The sequence below is a fragment of the Nyctereutes procyonoides genome, unplaced genomic scaffold (assembly GCF_905146905.1).
Source record: "Nyctereutes procyonoides isolate TBG_1078 unplaced genomic scaffold, NYPRO_anot_genome, whole genome shotgun sequence".
In the NCBI taxonomy this organism is placed as follows: Eukaryota; Metazoa; Chordata; class Mammalia; order Carnivora; family Canidae; genus Nyctereutes; species Nyctereutes procyonoides.
Window position 1 is genome coordinate 20,013,796 of NW_026575147.1, and position 6,828 is coordinate 20,020,623.

Sequence of the window (6,828 nt, forward strand, 5' to 3'; positions counted from 1 at the left end):
CTGAGTTGGACAAAGAATACTGAATTGTGAAAATGTGAGTAGGCAAAGGGGCTTGGGCTGGGGCAGTTGAATGAATGAAGTGACTAGAAAGATAGGGGTTAGGTTAACAAGGTTGGTTTGTACAGATTTACCTTGGCCTCGACCTCATGCCCTTGGTGACAAGAATTTCTCTTTCCTTCTGATATAGGAGGATATCTTTCACATGGGAATTTTATCTCTTACTTGTAAAAAAAGAAGGAGAATCAGAATGTCCTTCCTGCAGTTGCTATTTTTCAAGTGCTTCTGACTCAAAATAGTATGCTAGAGTAGCATATTTTTGGGTGCTATGTTCTGAATTCCTTCAATACAATCAGTAACTACTTATTTAACCAACTATATCACTGACTATACTTTGAGGATAAGAGTAGAGAAATGGGTGGTGTTGACGCAAGACATCTAAAACATTGATTATCATAATAATAAGTAGATAACTATCAAAAAGAGCAATACAAATATATTAGAAACCTGAAGGTAAATACTAAAAGAAACAGCTAAAAGGATTATCATTGATTTAAAAATATTACTGATTTAAAAAATAACTGATTAAGAGAATGGGATGTTAGGCTTTTACAGATACTCACTATAAAACAACTTTCAGTTATGCATAGTATTAATCACATTTCTATTTTGAATGTGCCACTGAATTGTTTGGTAACAGCTACGAGGTACTTACTGTAAAAAACATAACATTTTCGCTGTACAAAAATTGATAAATTCTTGGTTATTTTTCACAAGTACTGCCCAAATATCTATATCTATATCTATATACCATGGATCAATTTTTGTGCAATTTATCATTTGCTATTTGAAATTGTTGGGGAAGAAAATTTTTTCCTGAATCCTTTTCGATTTTGTACTTGGGGGCCTGCAATTTAAACGGACAACAGACAGGTTAGCAAGAGGGAAAAACAAATTTGCGCATGTACTGTGCACAGGAGTTCACAGAGAAGTGTGACCCAAGAATGTGGTTAGATTTTGGAGTTCAGATGCCATCTTAATAGGGAGTGGGGAGGAGCAGAGGTTAACTTATGGGAGAACATATGACTTATAGGAAAAATGAATGGCCCTTAGGAGAATAGGAGGAATATATGATATGATAGTTTTATGACAATGTCTCTTTTGGTGATTTCTTATCCAGGTGCTGACTTGTCTTTGGTAATGAGTTAATCTTCCCCCATTGTGAAACTCCTTGGAAGGGGATTCAGGACAGTTGAATTCTTTTGGGAAGCTTTGCTTTTAGAAAAATAAAGGGAATGGGCAGCCTGGGTGGCTCAGGGGTTTAGCGCCACCTTCAGCCCAGGGTGTGATCCTGGAGACCCAGGATCCAGTCCCACATCAGGCTCCCTACGTGGAGCCTGCTTCTCCCTCTTCCTGTGTCTCTGCTTCTCTCTCTCTCTGTGACTATCATAAATAAAATAATTAAATAAATAAAATAAAATAAATAAAAAATAAAAAGCAATTCATAGAAACCACAACAAAGTAAATCCATGGAATGGAGCTCTTCTACTGGACTACATGGCATCCCCCAATATCATGCGGACATACTAGAGTACTGGGCATTAAGCCAGCACATATTCATGCAGAAAGAAAATGACAGCAGGTAACTATTAGAGCAGCCATTTATGTGAGCCCAAGTTGCAGTTCTGACAGACCAATTATGAAAAGTGACATATTTACAGGATGCCAATCTGTCAAATAAATGGAAACTAATTTTTTTAGAAAGCAATTCAATATGGTTCTTTTGAATTCATTTGCAGACATGTGCAAAGTGAGCAAAATTTTTGAGTCTTTCTACATACACATTCCCGAGGTTGAACAAGATGATGTGCTGCCTTCTTGTTTCATCTTTCATTGTAAACAAGTGTTCTTTTGGTGGTCTATTTAGTATCATGTTTTTGCATTGTTGTGCCTTTTTCTTGTGTGTGTGTGATTTTGCTGTTTTAAATGGATAGTACTTGGCAGCCCCAGTGGCGCAGCGGTTTAGCGCCGCCTGCAGCCTGGGGTTTGATCCTGGGGACCCTGGATTGAGTCCCACATCAGGCTCCCTGCCTGGAGCTTGCTTCTGCCTGTGCCTCTGCCTCTCTCTCTCTCTCTCTCTCTCTCTCTCTCTCTCTCTCTGTGTGTGTGTGTGTCTCTATGAATAAATGAATAAAATCATTTTAAGAAAATGGATAGTGCTGAAGTGCTATCTAGTGTTCCTAAACATAAGAAAGTTGTGGTATTCCTTCTAGGGAAAATCACGGTATTATTTGCACATAATTACTGCAAATAATGAGAACTGGCTACTATATATACTGACAGGGTTCAGAACATACTATCCCAAAATATGGCATCTTGGCATATTGAATATTTTAAGTTGAAGGAATTGGAGAAATAGCAGGTACAGGAAGGATTCTCTTATCTGTCCTGTTTCCCCTGAACTGGATCATAGATACAGCAGGTGGCAGGGCTCTGACCTCTTTCTTTTCCTCTGAAGCATGTCATAAGACCCTCATGTGAGAGGTGTTCTCCCTGTACCTAAAGGAAAGGAGCATCCTTATCTCCAAAGACAAAGAGATGCCAAGAGAAATCCCAATGAACAGGCCTTTGTAAGATTCCCATGGTTTGGTACCTTTAACTTATACATGGATTTTTGTCCTATCATATTTTTCCGAGATTTTCCATTTTTCACCAAATGTAGTATAAAAACAGTCACGTTTATTTCTTATGGTCTCCATTTCCTTATGAAGGCTCCCTGTCATAGAAAACTTATGTTAAATAAATCTGAATGTTTTTCTATTTCTTTTAAAGAACAATCTATACTTTGCTTATTCATGAGACACACACACACACACAGAGAGAGAGAGAGAGACAGAGACAGAGACATAGGTAGAGGGAGAAGCAGGCTCCATGCAGGGAGCCCGATGTGGGACTCAATCCTGGATCCCAGGATCACTCTCTGAAGCCAAAGGCAGATGCTCAACTGCTGAGCCACCCAGTCATCCCCCTCTTTAAATTTAATAGAAGTTTTAAAATAGTTTCTACAAGTGTTAGATTTCCACTACTGTGAAAGAATTATTAGTACATAGTTTTACTTCTAAGTCTTATAATATGCTGGTCATTCATTTGCATTCATCCATCGCTTGTATTTTTTCTTTCAATAGTGACAAACTACTATAAGCAGACAGTGTGTTATGTTCTAAGTACAAAGTGATAAGTAAACAAGTCATGATTTCTGCCCTCATTGAGCCTATCATCTAACAAAGGAGAGAGATGTTATACAAATAAGTATATAAATATATATAATTATAATTTGATATAAGGTTATGAAAGAAAAGCACTGGATTCAATGAGAGTCAAAGGTGAAGAAACAATTTACATGAGAAGATGGGTTATGGAAGGCCTCTCTAAGGAAATGACAGGAAATGACTTTTTTTTTTTAAAGATTTTATTTATTATTCATGAGAGACACAGACACAGACAGAAGGAGAAGCAGGTTCCATGCAGGGAGCCCAAAGCGGGACTTGATCCAGGTCTCCAGGATCACACCCTAGACTGAAGGTGGCGCTAAACCGCTGAGCCACCCAGGCTGCCCAGGAAATGACATTTGAGTTACAGCCACAAGGATGAGTAGAAGTTATTGGAAGAGTGTGGTGGGAAAATATCCCGGGGAGAGAGAATAACATTTGTAAAGGCCTTAATAGAAGAAGTGCTTCAAAAAAATGAAGGAAGGCCAGTATGGACTAATGCATAGCAGATGACAAAAACTGACTCCAAATGAGATAGGAAAGCCAGGATATATAGAATTTAATAGCCAGTGTTACGGAATTTGTGTTTTATTTCAGGTGTAATGGGAGCTGTTGAATGCTTTCAATTGAGAAATATATCAAGTTAATATTTGTAAATGATCACTTTGGCTGTTGGAGAATGAATTGATGGTTGGGGAGGGGGCAGGCATCAGCAAAGACACATTGATTCATCTTGAGTCATTTTTTTTTCTTTTCTTTAAAGACTTATTTATTTGAGAGAGAGAGAAAGAGAATGAGAGAGATCACAAGCAGTTGGCAGGGGCAGAGGGAGAGAAGCAGCCTCCCTGCTGAACTGGGAGCCTGACTCAGGACTCCATCATGGAATCATGATGAGAGCTGAAGGCAGACACTTAACCAACTGAGCCACCCAGTTGCCCTTTCTTTACCTTTATTTTTTTTTTAAGATTTTATTCATTTATTCACGAAAGACAGAGAGAGAGAGGCAGAGACACAGGCAGAGGGAGCAGCAGGCACCATGTAGGGAGCCCGATGCAGGACTCGATCCCAGGACCCCAGGATCATGCCCTAGGCAGGAGGCAGATGCTCAACCACTGAGCCACCCAGGCCATTCCCTTTCTTTACCTTTATTATCCAGTTAAAAGATTTGTCAACTTTTACTCTATAATGACTCACAGATTTGCTCCTTGTTTGTTTTTCTTTTTCTTTTTTCACAGCTGCTAAAGTTGTCCAGGTTTTTTTTTTTTTTTGTCCGGGGTTTTATATCATCTCACATACTTACTATCATCTTTTCTGGCTGGTATCCTTTTTATTTTCTCCAAATCATCCCCATATATTGTTCCAGAATGTTTGTTCTGTTCTTTTTTGTTTTAAACTTTAAATTTTTTTAAAAAGCTGTTTATTTCTATAAGTTTGAAATTACTTATTTCCCTTTATGTTGCATATAGAATATATGTATATATAGAATAAAGATCTTCGTTAAATATTTCCTTACTCTGTTTTTTTAGTTCAAGGGTTCTTTACCAGGGATCCAGTGTCCATGGATAGAATTCAGAGAATTTCTTTTTTTTTTTAAGATTTTATTTATTTATTCATACGGACACAGCTAGAGAGAGAGGCAGAGACACAGGCAGAGGGAGAAGCAGGCACCATACAGAGAGCCCGACGTGGGACTCGATCCCAGGTCTCCAGGATCACGCCCTGGGCTGCAGGCGGCGCTAAACCGCTGCGCCACCGGGGCTGCCCAATTCAGAGAATTTCTATGTGGAAAAAATTACATCTTTATTTTCACTAGCCTCTAACTGAAAGTTATCATTTTCTTATATTTGAAATGTAGTCCATAAACAATAATATTAGCAATATTTGTAATTTTATCACCAAAAGAAAGGTCAGATATTTATATATATAACATCATAATTTCTGCAGACATCTTTCAAGTAATATTTACACTTGTCACTACTTCAAATTTAAGGTAGTTATTAATTCTTGTTAAAAGAAATGTATGTATTACTGTGGCACAAATATATATTTTAATATTTTAATGACTGTATTTCAATAAAATTGGTTTCCTTTGTGTTCCTATATATTTTATTTTATGTATTTAAAAACATTATTTTGAGAAGGTGTTTATAGGCCTCACCAGACTTATGAAAGTTAAGACCTACCCAAGTTTTTGTTCCATTTACAGTGCTTGAAAAATAGTGTGCAAAATAAAAACTAAAGAATAATCAGTTAAATATTTTTAATAAACACTTTCATTTTCCTTCTTATATTTTTAAGTAAGCTCTATGCCCAATATGAAACTTGAACTCACAACCCTGAGACCAAAAATCTCATGCTCTATGGACTAAGTCAGCTCTTGACTAAGTTTTTTTAAAAAAAGATTTTATTTATTTATTCATGAGAGACAGATCAAGAGAGAGAGAGAGAGAGAGAGAGAGAGAGAGAGAGAGAAAGAGAGAGGCAGAGACACACATATTGGGAGAAGCAGGCTCCATGCAGGGAGCCTGATGCGGGACTCCATTCTGGGAGTCCAGGAGCACGTCCTGTGCCAAAGGTAGGCTCTAGACCACTGAGCCACCCAGGGATCCACTAAATATTTTTTAATTACAATGTTTTTCTACACTTTTTAAAAAAAGATTTTATTTATTTATTTGAGAGAGAGCAAGAGAGCACAATTGCGGGGGGCGGAGGGGAGGTAAAGGGAGAGGGAGAAGCAGACTCCCTACTGAGCAAGGAGCTGGATGTGGGGCTTGATCTCGGGACCCTGGGATCATGACCTGAGCCGAAGGCAGACACCTAACCAACTGAGTCATGAGGCTCAGTTTCTCTACACTTTAGATGGTAGTTGTATATTATGTTCCTGTTTTTACAGTTAGCAATTCTTGCTCTTTAAAATGTTCTTTATGGGGGATCCCTGGGTGGCTCAGCGGTTTGGCGCCTGCCTTTGGCCCGGGGTGCTATCCTGGAGTCCCGGGATCGATTCCGGCGTTGGGCTCCCGGCATGGAGCTTGCTTCTCCCTCCTCCTGTGTCTCTGCCTCTCTCTCTCTCTCTATGTCTATCATAAATAAATAATTTTTTAAAAAGATTTATTTACTTATCATAAATAAATAAATAAATAAATAAATCCTTTTTTTAAGATTTATTTACTTATTTATTTACGATAGACATAGAGAGAGAGAGGTAGAAACACAGGAGGAGGGAGAAGCAGGCTCCATGCTGGGACTCCAGGATTGTGCCCTGGGCCAAGGGCAGGCGCCAAACCGCCGAGCCACCCAAAGATCCCCAATAAATAAATCTTTAAAAAAATGTTCTTTATGGGGGCCCCTGGGTGGCTCTGTTGGTTGAGCATCTAACTATTGGTTTCAGTTCAGGTCATGATCTGAGGATAGTGAGATTGAACCCCGCATGGAGCTCTGGGCTCAGTGGGGAGTCTATGTGAGTTTCTTTCCCTCTTCCTTTCCCTTCCCTTCTGCCTCTCCTCTAGCTCATGCACACACCCTCTCCCTCTCTCTCTCAAATAAATAAATAAATAAATAAATA